At 38.6% G+C, this 21,675-nt stretch overlaps 1 protein-coding gene across 1 annotated transcript in view; it reads left to right on the forward strand.

The window, feature by feature from the left end:
- Nucleotides 1-4,958: 4,958 nt before the first annotated feature.
- LOC131416021 (cyclic AMP-dependent transcription factor ATF-7) overlaps nucleotides 4,959-21,675 on the forward strand; it is an 84,725-nt gene continuing 68,008 nt past the window's right edge. Inside the window, exon 1 of the mRNA XM_058558094.1 lies at nucleotides 4,959-5,207. The gene's annotated coding sequence lies outside the window, so the exon portion shown is untranslated. The remainder of the gene's footprint in view (nucleotides 5,208-21,675) is intronic.

Genomic DNA, 21,675 nt, shown 5'->3' on the forward strand with positions numbered 1-21,675 from the left:
AATCTTCAGCAATCCACAAGAAAACCTAGAGCTCATAAAGAAGTGCAGCAAGATTGCAAGATATAAGATCAGTATACAGAAATTAATTATATTTCTATACAGTAGCAATAAACAATCTGAAAATGAAATTAAGAAAATTTCATTTACAATAGCATCAAAAAGAAAAAATACTTATGAATAAATTTAACAAAATAAGTGAAAGATTTGTACACTGAAAACTACAAAAAATAGTTCAAAGAAATTTAAAAGGCTTAAATAAATGGAAAGACATCCCATGTTCATGGATTGGCAGACTGAACAATATTAAGATGGCAATATCCCCCAAACCGATATACAAATTCAATGCAATCCCTATCAAAATCTACGTGGCTCTTTTGCACAAATTGACAAGCTGATCCTAAAATTCATATGGTAATGCAAGGGACCCAGAATATCCAAAGCAATCTTGAAAAAGAAGAACAAAGTTGGAGGACTCATGTTTCCTGATTTCAAAACTTACTACAAAGGTACAGTTATCAAGCCTTTTGATACCGGCATAAGGATAGACATACATATAGAACAACAGAATAGAATTGAGGCTCCAGAAATAAGCCCAAATATTTAAAGTCAACTGATTTTGGTTAAGAGTGCCAAGATTTGGGCCGGCCCTGTGGCTTAGTGGTTAAGTGCGCACGCTCCACTGCTGGCAGCCCGGGTTCGGATCCCGGGCGCGCACCGACGCACTGCTTCTCCGGCCATGTTGAGGCCGAGTCCCACACACAGCATCTAGAAGGATGTGCAGCTATGACATACAACTATCTACTGGGGCTTTGGGGGGAAAATAAATAAATAAAATTAAAAAAAAAAAAAAGAGTGCCAAGATAATTCAATGGGGAAAGAAAAGTCTTTTCAACAAAGACTATTTGTTGTTTGGGCAACCGGGTATCTACCTGCAAAAGAATGAAATTGGACTCCTACCTCATATCATATATAAAAATTATTTCGGGCCGGCCCCGTGGCTTAGCGGTTAAGTGGGCACACTCCACTACTGGCGGCCCGGGTTCGGATCCCGGGCATGCACCAATGCACCGCTTCTCCGGCCATGCTGAGGCCGTGTCCCACATACAGCAACTAGAAGGATGTGCAACTATGACATACAACTATCTACTGGGGCTTTGGGGGAAAAAAAAAAAAGGAGGAGGATTGGCAATGGATGTTAGCTCACGGCTGATCTTCCTCACACACACACACAAAAAAATTATCTCAAAATGGATCAAAGACCTAAATATAGTAGCTAAAACTATAAAAATCTTAGAAGAAAACATAGCTGTAAATCTTTGTGACCTTGGATTAGGCAGTGGTTTCTTAAATATGACACCAACAGTACAAACAACAAAAGATAAATTGGACCTTATCAAAATTAAAAACTTTGTGCTTCAAAAGACACTATCAGAGGGCTGGCCCCGTGGCTTAGCGGTTAAGTGCGCATGCTCTGCTGCTGGCGGCCCGGGTTCGGATCCCACCGCTTCTCTGGCCATGCTGAGGCCACGTCCCACATACAGCAACTGGAAGGATGTGCAGTTATGACATACAACTATCTACTGGGGCTTTGGGGGAAAAAAATAAATAAATAAAATTACAAAAGACACTATCAGAAAGTGAAAAGACAACTCAAAGAATAGGAAAAAATATTTGCAAATCATATATCTGATAGGAGTCTAGTATCTAGAATACATAAAGTACTGTTACAACTCAATAACAGAAAGACAAATAAGCCAATTACAAAATGGGCAAATGATTTGAATAGACATTTCTCCAAAGAAGATGTATAAATGGCCAATAAGCTACTTGATGTGATGTTCAACATTATTAGTCATTAGGGAAATGTAAATCAAAGCCACAATGAGATACCACTTCAAACCCACTAGCATGGCTAGAATCAGAAAGATGAAAAATAAAAGTGTTGGTGTGAGGATGTGGAAAAATTGGAAACTTCATCCACTGCTGGTGGGAATGTAAAATGATGCAGCTGCTTTGGAAAACAGTTTGGCAGTTTCTCAAAAAGTTAAACATAGACTTACCATAAGACTCAGCAATTCCATTCCTCAGTATATATCTTGAGAATTGAAAACAAAGTCCACATAAAAACTTTTTCAAAGTAACATTATTCATTATAGCCTAAAAGTGGGAAGAACTCAAACGTCCATGAACTTATGAACGTATAAATAAAAATTGGTATACCCATTCAATGGAATATTATTCAGCGATAAAGGAAATAAAGTACTGATACACGTTACAACATGAAGGAACCTTGAAAACATTATGCTAAGTGAAAGAAGCAAGACACAAAAGGCCACATATTATATTATTTCATTTATATAAAATGTCTATAACAGGCAAATCCACAGAGACAGAAAGTAGACTCACGGGTTGTGGGGGCGTAAATGGGGAGTGACTGCTAGTGAGTATGGGGTTTCTTTTGGGGTGACGAAAATGTTCTGGAATTAGATATTGGTGATAGTTGCATAACTTTGTGAATATACTAAAAATCACTGAATTATGCTCTTTAAAAGGTGAATTTTATGGTATGTGAATTATATCTCAATTAAAAAAAATACAACTGGAACAATGAAAGTAGCTTTTACTAAGATAGAGAAGACTGGGGAAGGGAGATATGTAGGAGAGAAAGGAAGAATTTGTTTCAGACATAGTAAATTTGAAATACCAATTAGACATCCAACTGGATTTGTTAAGTAGGCAGTTGGAGATCTTAGCTTGCAGTTCAGAGGTGAGGTATGGGTTGAAGATATAAATTTGGGGAAAAATGAATTAACACATGTAAAATACTTAAGATGGTGCCTGGAACATAGTAAGATCTATAAATGTTAGCTAATATATTTATTATTTTGTACATATAGAGTAATAGTTCTCCTAGCACAATTTGTAGAATCCCTTGCTCTCTGATTAATGCCACCTCTGTTATATACAAATCTCCCATATACGCTGTATATTGAGGGTCTGTTTTATCATTGTATTCTTCTAAGTAGGAATTGTTTTAAGGGAGAGTAGATTGGAAGCCAAGACTCCTCTCAACTTTTCTCAATTCACTTCACAAGAGTATAAGTGATTCTATGCTTCTGTTTTACCTTTGCTACCTAGTGAGAAATCACCTGGATTCTTCTACCTTTGCAAGGGTGCTATGAGGAGAGGTGACATCCTAGGCAGGAAGTTCAGAAAGCTGAGTAATATAAAGCTGCAGAAGGAAGTTACCTGAAAGAAAAGAGGTTCCATAGGTAATATTTTGAGTTAACTCTCCTTATAATTATGATAATCTTTTAATTATCACAATTTGTGTATGTGTGTGTGTGAGGAAGATGAGCACTGGGCTAACATCTGATGCCAATCCTCCTCTTTTTTTGCTGAGGAACATTGGCTCTGAGCTAACATCCGTGCCCATCTTCCTTTATTTTATATGGGACGCCTCCACAGCATGGCTCTACAAGCAGTGCCTCCGTGTGCACCCAGGATCCCAACCGGCAAAACCCGGGCCGCTGCAGGGGAGCGGGCCCACCTAACCGCTTGCGCCACCGGGCGGCCCCATCATAAATTTTTAATTATGATAATTTTTGTGGTAAATCCCACATAACATAAAATTTACCATCTTGGTAACCATATGAGAATTTTTTTTTTTTTTGGTGAGGAAGATTGGCCCTGAGCTAACATCTGTTGCCAATCTTCCTCTTTTTGCTTGAGGAGGATTGTCTCTGAGCTAACATCTGTGCCAATCTTCCTCTATTATATATGTGGAATGCTGGAACAGCATGGCTTGATGAGCGGTGTGTGGGTCCCTGCCTGGGTTCCGGCAGCCAACCCGGGCGCGGAAGCGGAGCACTGGTTGGGAACTTAACACTATGCCAGGAGGCGGCACGGAGAAATTTTTTAATACAGTCTTAGCATTTGATGTTTCACCCAAAATCTTCCCAAGGCTATCCCCTTCTCATAGTTCAACTCCTGGTTCAAAGGTTACTTCTTCAAAGAGGCCTCTCAACACCAGGAGTAAAAAAAGTCGCTTTCCCACTCCTGGTCACTTTCTGTCTCTTTACCCTGAAGCGCTCTTCATTAACTGAAATATTAGTGTTTATTGGCTCATTAACTGTTTTCCTCTCCCCACTAAAGTATAAATTCCACCAGAGCAGGGACCTAGTCTGTCTGTTCTTCTCCCCATGCCTAGAACAGTGCTTTGCACACAGTATGTCCTGACAAATTTTAAGTATTTGTTGAAATATTTGCTGAGTAATAAATATAGTGCCTTTTAATTCCCAAGCAGTTTCATAAATATTATCTCATTTGATCATTACAACTCTTTGAGTACAATGGGACTGCTAGCCCCATTGTAATGAGACTCAGAGAAGCATCTCACCCAACGCCACTGGGTTGGAAAAGGACAGAGATGGCATTGCTGTGCAGGGGGCTTGCTGTTTCCAATACATTCACTCCTCTTCTAGGGCGGAGGGCATTGCAAACTACTTTGCCATTAAGGAAGTGATGACTCGAGGATAGTGGAAACAACCTGTACATTTTTTAAAAAGTCGCCAGCCCCTGAGGTTGAACCCTTAGCACCCCCACCCCCACCCCCTTACGCAGTCACACACACAGCAGACATTATGGCCACAGTGATGTTACTTTAAGTGCAAAGAAGAAAATGCAACTGCTCGACTGTTTGGAACCCTGAATCCCTTTGTGTACCTGCCTGGGGTTTTTCCCCCACTGTTTTTAAAAACAGCTTTATAGAGGTATAATCTTGTCTCGTTTTTAAAGTGCGCTCGTTTGAGATAATCTCATTCCCTAGAATATTTACTTCACCTTTTGGATCTCCACTACTACAGGCACCTGTAAGGATTCCCGTTCCTTTTTCTTTTCTTTTTCCCGTATTACGCAGACGAACACGTGTGACCTGTGTGTACCGAACTCGCTCAGCCTCCCTCCACAGCCCTGCCCACCGAAAGGCCAGCCCCTTCTTTTCCCCGGAGCCCCGCCCCTCGGCCCCTTTCCAACTCTGGCCCTACGGATCTCGCCCTTCCTCCACGCCCCCCCACATCTCGCGAGAGGTGAGCGAGCCTGGCCGGACGAGAGGAAAGTATCTGCTCCGCTGAGGGGGGAAAGAAGGAGCTGGAGACAGATTGTGGGACCGATCGCGGGCGGGCGGGAGGCGACGGAGCTACCAGCGGGTGAGTCTTGTTAACATTAACTAGTCCATGATCTGACGGGAGTCTCCTCTTCAACTCTGGCCAGTCCCAGCCTCCCAGGCCGGGGTCTCCCCTCCCAGTCTGTGGTGGACGGGGGCGCTGAGGCGGTGGCCGGGCCCTGTCTGAGGAAGGAGGTGGGGTAAGGACTTAAGCCGACCAATAAGCGAGAAGGAAGCTACGATTGGCGGCGATGGGCACTAATGGGAGATCGTCTTTACCTTGCGGAGTGCCGCCCCTTTTCTCTCCCTCCTCCCGCCTCCTTCCTTTGGGGGGAAGGCGGGGCCAGAGGCCTGAAGTGTGGGGAGAACTTGGGGTAAGTAGCCCCGGGGGGCACAGGGCGTGGCAAGGAGAGGGGAGTTGAATCTGGAGGGAATGGAAGTCTAGTGGAACCTAATGGAAGGATCTTGGACTGGGGTGGCATGGGAGAAAGGGGAGAAGTGCTAAACTGGCTGAAGACCCAGGGCTTCTCACAGAGTGAGGTTAGGGGCTTGGCATTGGCAGGGGCAGAGGTACTAGGAGGAGATAGGGATGAGGAGGTGAAAACATGGCATTGGGTTTGTCTGGAAAGATAGGGGTAAATCATTGGAAATGAGAGTCATGGCATTTCGATTGAATTCTGAAAAGGAGTATCAGGGACATGATATCAGAGAGAAAGTGCAGATTTGGAGAAAATTAAGTGAATGAGTTTAGAAAGATCTATAGGGATGGGTTTAGTAACCAAAAGGCATCGCTTTGGGAAGGTTATGGGGGAATTCAGAGGGTTAAGGGAAGTGTTTGGAAGGGAGACGGCTGATATATACAGGTCTTTAGCCTAGGTGTCGGAAGAAGCCTGAGTTATTGATTTAGGGCTTTTGGTGGATATGGCACCGAGTCTGGTGACTAGCCTGCAAGTCTTGCTGGGATAGTGGTAGAGAAGGAGGGAAATAGAACACTTTCATCACTTCTACTCTGATTTCCTTTCTCTCTTCCTCTTCCCACACTTCATTTCTTCCTGAACTCAGGGATAGGGGTTTGGGAGTAAGCGGTCCAAGTTGGAGCCCCATGGGGAGTTATATGTTGCTCTGAATTGCTTGTTATGTTCTCTGGCTGGGGTGTTTACTACCCAGGGCACCTCCTACCCAGTTCCCGCATTGCTACTTTCCTAACTTTAAAAGTTTGTTTTCTACTTAACAGAGGGTGTTTTAGTATCTCTGAGGGTTGTGTCATAATAAGTGTAGGTTTGTGGGAGTATGCAGCGTTTTCTCGGCAAGCTCACTTGATTCCTATGTTTAAAAATGTTGCAGTAGTGTTAAGTACTTCTTGTAGAGACATCGGTCTTTATAGGTATTCTAAGCACAGAAAAGTACACTAAACTGAAGTTTGTTTTGTTAAATGTGTGTCTTACCCGCTCATATACTTGAAGAGTTGTTAAATGAAGGGTTGCAGTTAGTTTTAGTTAGCTTATATATTTTTTAATGGTGTAAATAAAATGGACACATATTTCAGGAAAGTGAAAAATTTTCAGTTTCTTCCTTTGTGTCCAGACTCAGAAGCTAAAGATATGTCATAATATCTTAGGGCAAGAGTTGGGGAAATCAAACACAATTTGTACTTAAACATGGAGGATGTAAGGTAAGTGGAGACTATTGCGAAATGTGACGTATCTGTAAGAAAAGAAGCTGAAGAAAAATTTGGCAGCTGTACTAAGTAGTTTTACCAGTTCTTAATTCTGTACAGAAAGGGGACAAGCCTTTCCTCTTTGTTTGACAGTTGTGTATTATTTAATAATGAATTGAACTAATACAGCCAATTAAGTAATAACTTCTTTGCTATTGCATAGATTTGTGTTGTACATTCCTTCTCTTCTCCTTTTAACTGTTGAGAAGCAAGATAGTGTCTGAGATACTGGTAAAGCTGTTATGTGAAAGACAGCAGAGTATTGCTCTGTATTAACCTTTGGTTTTCAGCCGCTGTTTGAAGCTTTTCCTCCTGGCCGGGAAGTTGCCCCTACAGCACATTGAGACCAATTAATTATTGACCCTTTAGCATTAGTTACTGAATTGGGTTCCACTATTTCACATTCAGAGCATTGCCGTTGGACATTCAGACATTTTCACAATTTGCCTGGCAGCAGCACAAAAAAAAATATCCAATGAGAGAGCAAAGTCCCATGTTTTATTCTTCCGTCCTAGAATTTGTGATGGCTTAAACTTGGGCACTATTAAATGCAAGATTTTTTTTTCTCATTAGTGTTAACACCCAGCAGAAAGCTAGAGAGTGATAACATTGCTCATCTTTAAACTTGTGGATCAAAGGTTACATCCTGTGATGGTTTTTGTTGTAATTTTTAAGCATTTTTGTTTACCATGGCTTTTAAATGTTAATAGATACCATTACTGTATTTCTTTCCTCTCCCCACTTCCAACCCAAAATGAAAACTGTTTTTTCAACCAACTCTTGCGCTACTGTTCTGCCTCAAGTAAAGTCCCTGGCTCTGCCTGAACACAGCTGCTCTGAAGTTCTCTAAGTTATTGTTTTGTACATGTCAAGACAGTTTTTCCTAGGCTGCAGTAGGAGCGAGTCAGTGTTACAGCAGCCTCCTATCCACGTCTAATGAGGCGGAGCCTTTTCCTTTCACGGAAGTTTCAGGTGAAGCAAATAGCATTGCCATGTAAATGTCTAATAAAGACAATTCTCTTCTTGAGACTAGTTGGCAGGCTGGCATATAATTGTCCCTTGTCCCTTGATAAAGGTACCAAAGTTAAGGTGTAGATGTTTCTTTGAGAAAAACAAATGTAGCATTGATTTAAAAAGAAAACGCTTTAATTTCTTTTGTTGTTGGTTTCTCTGAGAAAGGGTACTATGATTTTAAAGTTTGTGAAAGTCTTCCATCTCTGTAGAAACATGTCAAAGAAAACAATTTTTAAAGCTTCTCATTTTTTAATGTTGCCTTCCTCTAACAGGCTTCTTTTGGGATCAAGTATATTCATGAAATCTGCCCATGCATCATATTTGGAATCCCTGATGGGTGGTATTTTAACTTCCAAATGCTGTTAAGAAGAGGTCCCGACTTCACAGATACCCTGTTCCATTATTGGAGCTCTGCTTTTAGAACATTCTTTACATTGTGCTGAAGCTCTTTAGTTCTGCCATCTGAAGCTACAATAAATAAACCTAATTCCTTGTCAACATGTTAGCCCATCAAATATTTGATGACAGTTATGTCTTGTTAAGGCTTCTCTTACTGGGGTAAATATCCCCAGTTCTTTCAACCATTCCTTAAATGGCATTTTTAAGTGTCCTCATCAACTTAGTTGCCTGAGTTTTTAGGGTTTCTTATCTAGATCTGAATATAACATCTCAGATATAATCTGATCAGTACAAAGTATAGGGAGAGTATGGCCTCTTTCTTTTTCTTTTCTTTTCTTTTTTTTTTTTGTGAGGAAGATCAGCCCTGAGCTAACATCCATGCTAATCCTCCTCTTTTTGCTGAGGAAGACCGGCCCTGAGCTAAGATCTATTGCCAATCCTCCTCCTTTTTTTTACCCCCCCAAAGCCCCAGTAGATAGTTGTATGTCATAGTTGCACATCCTTCTAGTTGCTGTATGTGGGACGCGGCCTCAGCATGGCTGGAGAAGCAGTGCGTCGGTGCACGCCGGGCTCCGAACCTGGCCACCAGTAGCGGAGTGCGCACTTAACCGCTAAGCCATGGGGCCGGCCCTGGCCTCTTTCTTTATGCCTCTATTTCTTTTTTTTTTTTTTTTTGGTGAGGAAGATGGGCCCTGAGCTAACATCCATTGCTAATCTTCCTCAGCAAAAAGAGGAAGATTAGCCCTGAGCTAACATCTGTGCCTATCTTCCTCTATTTTGTATATGGGCTGCTGCCACAGCATGGCTAGACAAGCGGTGCGTAGTTCTGCACCTGGGATCCAAACCTGCGAACCCTGGGTCCCTGAAGTGGAGTTGGCGAACTTAACCACTACGCCACCGGGCAGGCCCCATACCTTTAGTCTTAACACCTAAGGTCACATTAATTTGTGTAGTTGATTTTTTAAATGTAATTGATGATTTTACATTGATCCCTATAATTGTCATCTTGTTAGTTTTGGTTTATTGTTTTAGCTTGATAATTATTTAGCCTCTTGGCCATTTCTCATATCTTTGTATTATTGATAGACAAACTTGATAAACGTGACACCTATGGTTTTGTTGTAGGTCACTGGTAAAAATATATAAGTTTAGATATTTAGATATTAAAATAAGATAATATTTTATCAGTCTATATATAAGGGTGGAGCAATGCTATACAACATCAGCACACTATCATTAGGTTAATATTAATCCATTAATCAACCTTTTGAGTAAAATTCAGTTATGAATCCACCTACTGCTTTATCATCTAACCTATATTTCCTTTGAAGTATTAAGAGGTGTCCTGTGGAAATCTAAATATATTTTGTCTCTCACATATCCCTGAACTAGGCTAGTGACCTTCTCAAAAAAGAAAATGAAGTTAGACGTTAGTTACTATTTACCTTTCTTATGCTAGTGTTTATAGATCACTGCATTTCTTGCTAGTTGTTTATAAGCCATCTATTTAATAATTCATTTTATAATCTTCCTGGGAAAGAATATTTTATCAGTCTATAGTTTCTGGACTCTACCTCCCCTGCCCCCTATTTTTTTTAAGTATGATTTTTTCACCCTTGCCACAACTTCTGGTCCTGCTTTCTTTTTCTTAAAATAATTCTAGAACGATTAACAGTGTTTATTCATAGTTGCATGTTTTTTGTCATCAGATGAAATTCTGTCTTGGAAACTCTTTTAGGAAGAAATGTCATTCCCTGAACATTTTAAGTTACATATTAAAGAATTAAACTATTGCCCATATAATAGTTGTATTGTAGCTTCCCCATAATATTGACATCTCCAATTTAGGCCTAACTTTTCATTTTCGGTTTGGAATAAAAACCTACACCACCTGTAAAAGAAATATAGACACACACACACGTACATACAATATATAATTGCCGTGTATAATTATAGTTTATTGATGTGGTGGTCTAAGTTTGTCACGCTATGTGCTGTAGGTAAAATGGTGCTGCAAATAAGCTAGAGCATCAGAAGACATCTCTAGGGACTTAAGACTTCATGTTGGCAGCCAACAACTTTCCTGTGTGTTAATTTTAGACCTGATAGTTGAATTTATGTTTGAGCAAATTTAGCTGATAAATGCATTTTTAAAGCACCTTCCTCTTTTGGGGTGTTAATTTTTACTTTCATTTTTAGAAAATTGCAAATTGTGAATGGAAATGTTTTGTGCAGAATAAAGTAGCATGCTGTTAGGGACAGGATGCATTTTCTTTTGATACTTTCTCATCCATCTGAGATTGTTTAGTTATGAATTCTGGAAAGCAGAAGGATGGACTTGATGACCCCTCAAGGTCCTTTCCAGTCCAAACATTCATAAATAGAAGCTCAGATCAAGGAACTTACTATTGAAGAATCAGGAAGAAAAATAGACTGTAAAGAAAATGAAATTGAAATGGTTCTACTGACCCAGTGGGAATGGATAAACAAAAAGAAAGAAGCACAAATGGCAAGAAGTAACAGCTCCTTTGAGCTAGAAACAAAACAGAAGTCAACAACAACAACAAATATTTTGCATTGGGGTCATTTCATGTCTTAAAATATTTTATCATGACATTTTCTCTTCAGAATTTCCCTGGTGGACACTTTGTGTTGAAAGAATGTTTGTTTTTTTCTGTTAAATCATAGTATTTTGTTTCCTTTCCTTCTCTTGTTTGTCCTTTTGTTTAGAAACTTTTTTTTGATCTGAATAACGTACTTACTGCCTGTATACAATGAAGCAAAATTCAGTTCAGTTTTGAAAGTAAACATATACTGCACAGCTTCCTTGGAGAGGAAGGATGAATGTTACAATTCAGGAAAAGTTTTATGAAAAGACAAATTTGTTACCTCATTTTTAAAACTTTGTAGGCAGACATCTAGGAAAGATTCCCAACTAAACCAAAGGTGCGTTACCACAGTAGTCTTATGAAAGATATAAGAACACTTAATAGGAGAACAAAACTCATTATAAACTCACAACTTCACTTTGTTAGCTTTTTCTCATCTTTTGGTAATTTTAATCCTAAATGTTTTCATACATTTGAAACCCAACTCTGCAAGAAGTTTCTCTTTTCTTTTCAATACTACATTTATCCTTAATAAGTATAAACTTATGAAGTGTAACAGGAGCCAAGGGCCGGCCCAGTGGCGCAGCAGTTAAGTGCGCGCGCTTGGCTTCCACGGCCCAGGGTTCGCGGGTTCAGATCCCGGGCGCGCACAGATGCACTGCCTGTCACGCCATGCTGTGGCAGCGTCCCATATAAAGTAGTGGAAGATGGCACAGATGTTAGCTCAGGGCCAATCTTCCTCAGCAAAAAAGAGAAGGATCAGCATCGGATGTTAGCTCAGGGCTGATCTCCCTCACAAAAAAAAAAAAAAAGCAGGAGCCAATATGTACCTTAAAAAGTCATTTTGTGAGCTTGTGGCTTGGGCCTCTGTGGGAAGAATGTTGTTCTGCCATAGCCCCATCTTCTCACAAAACGCAATTTGTTTTCTTTGAGTGGAATTACCTACTAATATCTTCTTATCTGGTATAGTGCTCCTTTCTGACATAGTGGACAGAGGAGATTTTTCTGCTAAATTGGTCATATTTTATTGAGAGCTTAAAATATACCATGCAATAGAAAAATTACATTTTTTCAGATTAAAAAATAGAGCATAACCATTCTTTTTGAAACAGGAATATGCCTGACTATATTGTAAAAATAGGATGATGTATTGAATATAACATATGATTGCTGTAAATGATTTGTATTGGCACCAAGTTTCTTGGCAGTAATGTTTATTTAAGCTTTATCAAACTTGAGTAACACCATGTTGGTTTTATTTAACGTGGTTTTTCTGGTACTAACATGTCTCCTGTAGCACCATTTTCTTTATTTTTTTAAGTTTTGGTCAAGCAGTAGTTTGCTAATATTTTACACATCTTTGTTTGGGACTGTTGAAAGTCAATCAGTGAGCATTGGAATACCCCAAATAGATCACTGTGTTGCCAGTATGTAGATAGTCTTAGAAAATAAATTTTTTTTCTTGAGAATTTCTAAGAATTTCTCTGTGACTTGTCATTGTGGAATTTTGTAGGTATTTCCTATCTGGGACCAAACTCATACCAGGGTTTAATATTATTATTATTATTATTATTATTATTTTTAGTTTTGTGTGTGTCTGTGTGTGTGTGTGTGTGAGGAAGATCAGCTCTGAGCTAACATCCATGCCAATCCTCCGCTTTTTTTTTTTTTGCTGAGGAAGACTGGCCCTAGGCTAACATCTGTGCCCATCTTCCTTCACTTTATATGGGACGCCGCCACAGCATGGCCTGACAAGCGGTGCATCAGTGCAAGCCCGGGATCCAAACCTAGGCCGCCAGCAGCAGAGCATGCGCACTTAACCACTACGCCACGGGGCCGGCCCGCTGGGGTTTAGTATTAAAGTCTATCAGGTTTATTGTTGTTTGCAGTGTTTTTTTTTTTTTTTTGTGAGGAAGACCGGCCCTGAGCTAACATCTGTTGTCAGTCTTCCTCTTTTTGCTGAGGAAGATTGGCCCTGAGCTAACATCTGTGCCCATCTTCCTCTATTTTGTGTGTGGGAAGCTACTACAGCATTGCTTGAGGAGTGTGCATTGGTCCACACCAGGGGTCCATGCCCGGGTCAGCACCCTGTAAACCCTGGGCAGCTGAAGCGGAGTGCGTGAACTTAACCACTATGCCACCAGGCTGGCCCCATTGCAGCCTATTTTGATTAAGTCCATGAAGATTTTAAATTTATCCTTAAAGCTCAGTGTTTTGGGCTTGATTGCTATTCTTTTATTGTTTTAGGGATCATACTTTATCTGAAAATGAGTAGGGAAAAAACCAAAACACAACAGTAGATTTTTGACAGCCTACCAGTTTCCAGGAATTTTTCTACTTCTAAAATGCATATTGAGGCCAAACATAGGTATAATGTTCTCTAGTTATTTCTAACCCTGCTGCCTGCTATCACTTTAGCAAGTTGTTGCTTCTTTGTTTTTGCTTTATCAACCTTTCTGATGGTAGCTCAAAACAGTGCTCAAAATAGTTCATTGAATCCTTCAAAAGCCTAGAGAGACTTTAAAAACGTTCTAGTCAAGTAGTTGCCTATATGAAGCCACTTCCAGATAGGTTCTCAGGTTTGGCCATGTGTTGCCTAATTTATGATTCAGCCTAGTTCTCACTCCCATCTGTTTTTAGTCATTTGCTACAAAACTATTTGGTCTATTTAAGCTGGCTCCTTTCTTTGAAACCTGTCCCTGCATGTCTGAGCCTGAAATCCAGAAATTAATTTTAACCTTCTCTTTGATCAGTCCAGGGTCCTCTGCTATTTGTGTATTTCTTAAAGGAGTAGGTCTCAAACTGCTTTTGGTCTCAGTACTCACTCCTTTATACTCTTAAAATTAAATTATTGAGGACTCCAAAGAGCTTTTGTTTATCTTGGTTATATCTATTGATATTTAGTATATTAGAAATTAAAATGGAGATATTTTAAAAATATTTATTTTAAAATAACAACATAAATAACTGTATCTATAGTTTCAAAAAAAAATTAGAGGAAGAGCTTCAAATCTCTTTAATGTCTGGCTTAATAGAAAACAGCTGGATTCTCATATCTGCTTCTGCATTCAATCTGTTATGATATGTTGTTTTGGTTGAAGTGTATGAAGAAAACCTGGGCTCACACAGATATGTAATAGGAAAAGGAAAAATTCTTTTCAGATAATTGTAGATAGTCTTTCTTTAATACTACGTGAAAATCTGAAAAGTGATAGTTTCTTAAAGGTTAGCTATTGTGTAGAATCTGAAACCACATCTGTGAACTTTTTATACTTTGTTAACATTAAAATGAATTGGGCTATCCTGCTCTTTAAATAGATCTTTTAAATCATACCCATGTATAATTTGAACACCCATAAACCCTCTGAAAGGATCTTAGTCAGGGATCTATAGGGATCCCTGGAGCACACTTTGAGAACTGCTGTCTTATAGTTTTTGAAAAATACTCTGTTTACCATATGGAAGGAATATAAGCTCTCCAACCGTTTTTTTTTTTTTTTTTTTGTGAGGAAGATCAGCCCTGAGCTAACATCTGCCAATCCTCCTCTTTTTGCTGAGGAAGACTGGCCCTGAGCTAACATCAGTGCCCATCTTCCTCCACTTTATATGGGACGCCGCCGCAGCATGGCCTGACAAGCGGTGCATCGGTGTGTGCCTGGGATGCGAACTGGCGAACCCCGGGCCACCACAGCAGAGCGCGCGCACTTAACTGCTTACGCCACCAGACTGGCCCCTCTCCAACCGTTTTAATGCTTCCCAAAGGATGGGTTACTGATCCTTTGTGTCACAGTTACCTAGGATGTTTTTTAAAGTTTAGATTCTTGGGCCCCAAAACCAAGAGAATCCAGGAGGCCTAGGAATCTGTATTTTTTACAAGGTGCACAGGTAGATATGCTAAAGATTGAGAACTGTGGACTAGCTTAATTAACTTTATTGTAGGAAAACCTAATTTCTAAAATTTGAAAAGTCAAAAGAAATTAGTACTGGAATAGTTAATGATTAACATATACACTCTGACATTTGTTATAATTGAGGTATCTTAATTAACCATGTACTTTAATTAATAATTGTTATTATAAATACCAAAAGTTGGCAAACGAAGGCCAGAGAGTAAGTATGTTAGGCTTTGCAGGCATGAGGTCTTTGTTGTAACTACTCAACTCTGCTATTGTAACACAAAAGTAGCCATAGACAGCATGCAAAGAACAATTGTGGCTGTATTCCCGTAAAACTTTATTTATGGACACTAAAATTTGAATTTCATATAATATGTGTTATGAAATATTTTTCTTTTCATTTTTTCAACCATTTAAAAATATAAAAACTGTTCTTAGCTTGTGGGCCATACAAAAACAGGTGGTAGGTTGCATTTGGTCCATGGGCTGAAGTTGGCCAATCCTTGATGTATACTATAACTGGATTATTAATTTTAAAATTATTATAAAATATACTTAATGTTAAAATTATAAACGTTATTTAATTTTCCTAGACAAAAATAATGCTCCAAGAAATTGTAGTCCCTCAAACTCATGTTTTTGGACATTCATTTATATAATAAACATATAAGAAACACCTGTTGTGTGAAAACTTTTGGAAATACACTATTCAGTTAGAAGTAGTTATACAATATGTGAGTTGTCACACAACTTTTAGGAGTTATAAAAAGATGTGGTGTCCATTTTTATATCTTCTTTGGGGTGTGTGAGAACAGGTAACTAGGACTCAGGCCAACCTCAACCTCTTGACTCATCTTTTGCCTATTTTTTTGTAACTCTACCTCCGTTTTCCAGTCTGTTAGTTAGCAAAGTGCTTTACAAAAACCCTGATATAAAACAATAAGGCTAAATTAGTTTAAGATTATGGTAGTATATGTGCTTTCTATATAATCCTTTTGGGGCACTTGGTTTACCTACTAATGAAATAATATATGCTAAACTGTTGTTATGCTAAATAATACAATGGAAAATGAACCCAGAATTTATGAACAGAAATTTCAGTTCCTAAATAATCTACTGCCTAGTAAAACTTGAGTCTTTTTCGTTTTCTGGGGTTTACATAACCTGCATTATAGTCTCACAGTTCATATGTTTATTGGGGTCTTTTCCTTAAGTCAGTTTTCTAGATGTAATGCAACTCACAGCAGCGCTGAGTACCCTATGGAGAATAAAATATTGAAACTGCTGTAGTGGAGAGCTTCAGTGTTTGTACTCTTGGCTTAGCAGCAGCTAAATTATTTTAGAGTCCGAAACTTGGCATCCAAAGTTATGTTCTTTGAAGAGAACTGTTTGTATATCATTTCTTTCTTTTTAATATCATAAGGGAATGGGGCCCATAGAGCTCTGTTTGGGTGCCTGTCTAAATTTTTTAGCTTGTTTATAGCTGAGCTGAAAGGCATTCAGTACCTGCTAAGCTTGATTTCAGCTCTCTTTATTCCCTTTGTGCTGGGTGGTTGGGCAGTTTCTAAGTGTTTAAGATAAGTAATACCCGTTGTTGTTAGGGAGCATTCATAGGATTCTGAGAATGGGTCCTTGAAGGTGACAAAGGAGGAACTATCTTGAACTGCTTGATTTACCCTGTGTATCGATATGTTTAAGTTTCCACCGTGTCTATTTCTATGTGAAGCTGTTAGTGTATAATTTTAGAAAGATTTTTTTTTGGTAGTCCATTTTGAACTTAGTTGGTTCTGTTGCTTGTAGTAGAGAATGAACAACTTTGTATGATTTGTAAATACGCTATTTAATACTTTAGAATAGTCTAGCAGATGTGGGCTTTTTTAAACTCATAGACATGTTTTTTTAAGTCATGCAGATCAGCATTCTTTTTTATTATTAGATTACATTATATATTTTTTGATTAATTAAAAGTAATCTGTGATCATTGTAGAGACTTGGGAAATACTGAAGGGTACAAAGAAGAAAATAAAATCACCTGAAATACCATTATCCAGAGATTATCATTATTAACATTTGATGTTAAGTCCCTCATCTTTTTCTATGCTTATTATTTTGTTTACTTTTTTATAGATTTGGAATTATGGTGTGTATGCAATTTTATAACCTTTTTTCCCCACTTAATGTATAGCACTTTCTCATATCATTAAACAGCTGTCACTAATGTTATTCTTTTTTTTTTTTTTTTGTGAGAAAGATCAGCCCTGAGCTAACATCCATGCCAGTCCTCCTCTCTTTGCTGAGGAAGACTGGCTCTGAGCTAACATGTATTGCCAATCCTCCTCCTTTTTTCTCCCCAAAGCCCCAGTAGATAGTTGTATGTCATAGTTGCACATCCTTCTAGTTGCTGTATGTGGGATGCGGCCTCAGCATGGCCAGAGAAGCAGTGCGTCGGTGCGCTCCCGGGATCTGAACCCGGGCCATCAGTAGTGGAGCTCGCGCACTTAACCACTAAGCCACGGGGCTGGCCCCAACAAATGTTATTCTTAATAACTTAAATATAGTCTATTGTAAGGCAGTATCTTAATTTATATTTATCTATTCTTAAACATTCAACTTAATTCCTGTTTTTTTAAATTATAAATTTGACTATGGTGACCATTTGTTTTTGTTGTTATTGTTGAGGAAGATTAGCCCTGAGCTAACATCTGTTGCCAATCCTCCTCTTTTTTTTGCTGAGGAAGATTGGCCCTGGGCTAACATCCGTGCCCATCTTCCTCTACTCTATATGTGGGACGCCTGCCACAGCATGGCTTGATAAGCAGTGCATAGGTCCGTGCCCGGAATCCGAACCTGTGAACCCCAGGCCGCCAAAGTGGAGAGTGCAAACTTAACCACTACGCCACTGGGCCGTCCCCTGTGATGAACATTTAATATATATATAAATTGTCCATGTTTCTGGTTTGAGCCTCAGAATAAGGTCCTGAAAAAAGAATGATTTGTTCAAAGCATATAAAACATTTTAAGACACTTAATATAAATATTGCCAGGTTGCTTTCCAGAAAGATTGTCCAAATATGTACTCCCAAAAGTTCTATATTAAGGTGCCCTTTCTGCTGCATCCTTGATTACCATTCTTTTGTACTTGAAAATATGTTTTAACAGCTCTGGCCTAAATTTTGTTTTCAAGGGTCAGTTAAGGGTTAACTTGACAAATACTTCCCTCCCCATTTTTTACACTCTAACCAAAAACTATAGAGCTTCCTCTGTGTTATTTGGATGATAAGAAAAGCATAGAATTGGTTAGGTGTAGTCACATAAAGTACCTTAGGCACAAAGTAGTTGTAAATATGTATTTAAAATATGTGTTAAATATGTATAGCTTTAAATACGTGAATACTTGCATAGCAATTGTTTTGTGGACCCAACAGCTTAGTGTAAAAACTTGAAGATAAGTGTAAAATTTCAGCAAAATATACTTGAATATCGACTTCAGATTAGATCAGTAAATATTTATTGAACATCAAGCGTTAAGAGAGGAAAGGCTTTCACCTAGAGCTCTATATTCTACCCCATTCCCCTTTTGGTCACAGATAATACAACCATTTTCTTTTTATTCATGAAACAAAATTAGTCCACTCCTAGTCACTAACACATCACCATTTGGTTTCTTTCATAGCAATTATCTGCTATTAATCTAAAATTATTTTGTTTTTTACTTGTTTAGTGCTTGTCTCTTTCGTTTAGACCTTAAGTAGGCAGTGTGAGGGCGGAAACCTTGTCTGTCTCATTCACTGTTGAATTCTAGGGTCTAGAGCTTATGGTAGGCACTGAACAAGGAATTCAGTGAATTAATGAATTTTAAAACTGACTAAATTTACTTTTGATCCCAAAAGGAACTTGTGGTTATTAGTTTCAGGCTTCCTCCTTCTGAAACCTTTTACCAAGACTGTTAACCCCTCTTTTTTGTGCTCTTGTCTATACTCTGGAATTGCTAGCAAAAGAATTTGATAAGTAATCCTAAAGAATAGGAGAAATAGCAAGGCATCTAATATGTACACTGATCAACCTCTGACTAACTGAGCTTATAAAGAAAGCATCATTTTTACCACTTACCTGGCACCTTTCATGCCAGATGACCAAGATTCTTTGCCTGACCGAACTTTAGTCAGGCTCCTGAACCTTCATTTAGGCCCATCTGTGTACTTGTAAAAATCCAGTTTTAGCAAGAACCCTGCTAAGTCAGTTTAGCAAGAACCCCCCACCCAGGATATCTGATCACCTTCATATCTGATCAGGTTCTTCATCCTCTACCATCCCCCAAGTGATATCTGATCACCCTGGCCTGTCTTCAGCAAGAATCTTGTTAGGTTGGTTTAGCCAGAATCCCCCTTACCCCTGATGTTTCCTTTTGGTAATTTTCCATCCACCGACCCCCACCCTGGTCCTTGGCTATGGATTCCCACTTGTCCATCCTATATTTGAAATTGAGCCCAGTTCTGTATTGAGGTCTCTTTTCCCCTATTGCAATAGTCCTGAATAAAATATGTTTTTTACCACTTTAACTACTGTCCAACTCTGGTTTTTCTTTGACACAGATCAATGAAAGATTCTTTTTTTTGCAAAAGACTATTGTCTTTTTGTGTCCACTTTGCCTGGCACTTAGTAGTTCCTTAGTAATATTTTTTGAGTGAATGAGTGAATGATAGCTAGTCTGAACCCCTTCAAGATTTTCATGAATCTTTGATGTTTATGGTGCATATGTCCTTCTCATTTTTTTGTATCTAGCAATATCTACTTTTTGTTATTAGGAACCTAAGAACAGCCCCTTGGATGTGTTTGTATATGGCTTTTATTCTTTACTTAAAGTTGGGCCATCTTATTAACATCAGCTGGTTACTGAAGAAATAATCACATTACAACCAGGTCCAGAGAACTGACTCTGTAGACCTCAGTGAGAGACCCATCCTCATTCTATTAAATAAATAAGTAAAAGATAGATATACATATATAGAGAAAGAATATATACATATAGAGAAAGACTCAGTTTTCTTGTTTTCACATTGACCATTTTAGGATATACTTCTGGCTCTGACAAAACTATTTAACAGATTTTATGAAATTATCTCAGTTATTAAAAATCATTCTCTAAATTCTCTAATGATTTTCTTCATTTCTCTCCTACCATTCAAGTCACTTTCTCTCTTTTGAGTCAATACTAATTTTTATCATTTGTGCATTCTGGTGACTCTGACTACATGAGCCTTTTCCTCAGCAGATGTGGCCTCTAGGACAGTCTTTTTATGCATCTTTGTTTTCCTGTTCTTAGATCTCCATTGAAAGCATCTCATTTCCCCTTGGAAACGCTCTGAATGTGTGTATCCCTTCCCTGTCATTTATTGCTTAGTTCCATAAAATGCTTGAGTTTCATCCTGAAGAATAGATCCAGAAGCATACGACAGACTTGAGTGCCGTGCCCAGACAGGTGATCCACTTGTCAAGCACACAGTTACAAATGGCTGAGTTAAATTCTAGTGAATGGCAGCATCGTTATTCAAGATTTCACCTTTTGTCTCAGTCTGTTTATCCTACAGAAATATGTTGCTTTTTGTTTTTGAGATGGCATCTATTTGACCTCTCTTAGAGATTTAAGTATCAAATAGAAATAAGCGATGACATTTTTTATATGTAGTAATTGATGGGGCAGACTGAGAATGAAGGAGAAATTAAATAAAAGATGTTAGCTGGAAATTCTTTTTAGTAGGGAGAGAGATCATTATTGTTGTTAAATATTTAATTCTTTAAACAGACAAATCACTTTAAAGTGAAAAAGCAAGAATGATAGAAATGAAAAGGGGCAAGTGATTGCGGGAATGATTTAAGAATAATTGTGAGTATTAAAGAGGGCCTTCTTCCTCCCATTGTGATTTCCCTTTAGTGAAAACGCAAAACAAAAGCCAGCAAAGTGGGAAGGAAGCAGGAAATTCTAGTTAGTGACTGCCAGAATTGAATATTTAAGAGCCATGAAAAGGCTTACTTCTGTTACATTTTAATGCTTTTCCCCCCTGATTTGTTTTTGCCTTTTTTTTTTTCTTTGCTTTTAGAAAGTTGCATCTCTATTTTCTAGTAAGCATGCAATTAAATAAAATTTGGAAGCCATATATGATGCGGTGAGTGTGCAAAACCAAGTTAAATTTTGAATTTTGTGGTTTGAGGGAAACCATTCCAGAATTTATTTATTTACTTCCAATGCCAGGGCTGCCCCACACCTCACCCAGGACCCTTTTCCTCTAAACAGGTAGAAAACTGAGGAAACTTAGCCTCAAATCACAGAACCAAGGTAAAAGTAAGGAATCCTCCCTGGTCCTTATGTTATGTCTGCTCTAGCCCTTGTAATTTACTTCCTTGTTGAAAATATGTTAGAGGACCTTGTTTGAGTAAAATTTAGATTTCATGATTATATTAGGAAAGCAGGTTCTGGAATTAGGAAGTGAAATTATCTCCAGCATAGCAGTTGTTAGGGATTTTTCCAGAGATTAATTGCTTTCTAGAAATGTTCTGAGTTTTCTGCCATAATAGCTTTGGTCTTTGCATTTGTTTACTTTTGTTTACTTGTATTCATTTTTTGCACTATGTTGTAGTTCCAGAAAGTGCTAAAAAAACCATCGTGTTTAAAACAAAGGAACAAACCAGAAAACCCCCGTGTCCTGGGGCTGTGTGAAGAAGAATAAAGCTCTCATTTTCCCAGTACCCAATCATCGGCTTGAGCTCGCCTCTCCTAGGAACAGAATTTATTGAAGCAATTTATCCTGGCTAAATGTGATATAAATCTGTGTACACCTATGTACATACAGGCTCTCTTCCATTACAGCGATGCTGCAG

Source organism: Diceros bicornis, chromosome 17 (assembly GCF_020826845.1).
Source record: "Diceros bicornis minor isolate mBicDic1 chromosome 17, mDicBic1.mat.cur, whole genome shotgun sequence".
Taxonomy (NCBI): Eukaryota; Metazoa; Chordata; class Mammalia; order Perissodactyla; family Rhinocerotidae; genus Diceros; species Diceros bicornis.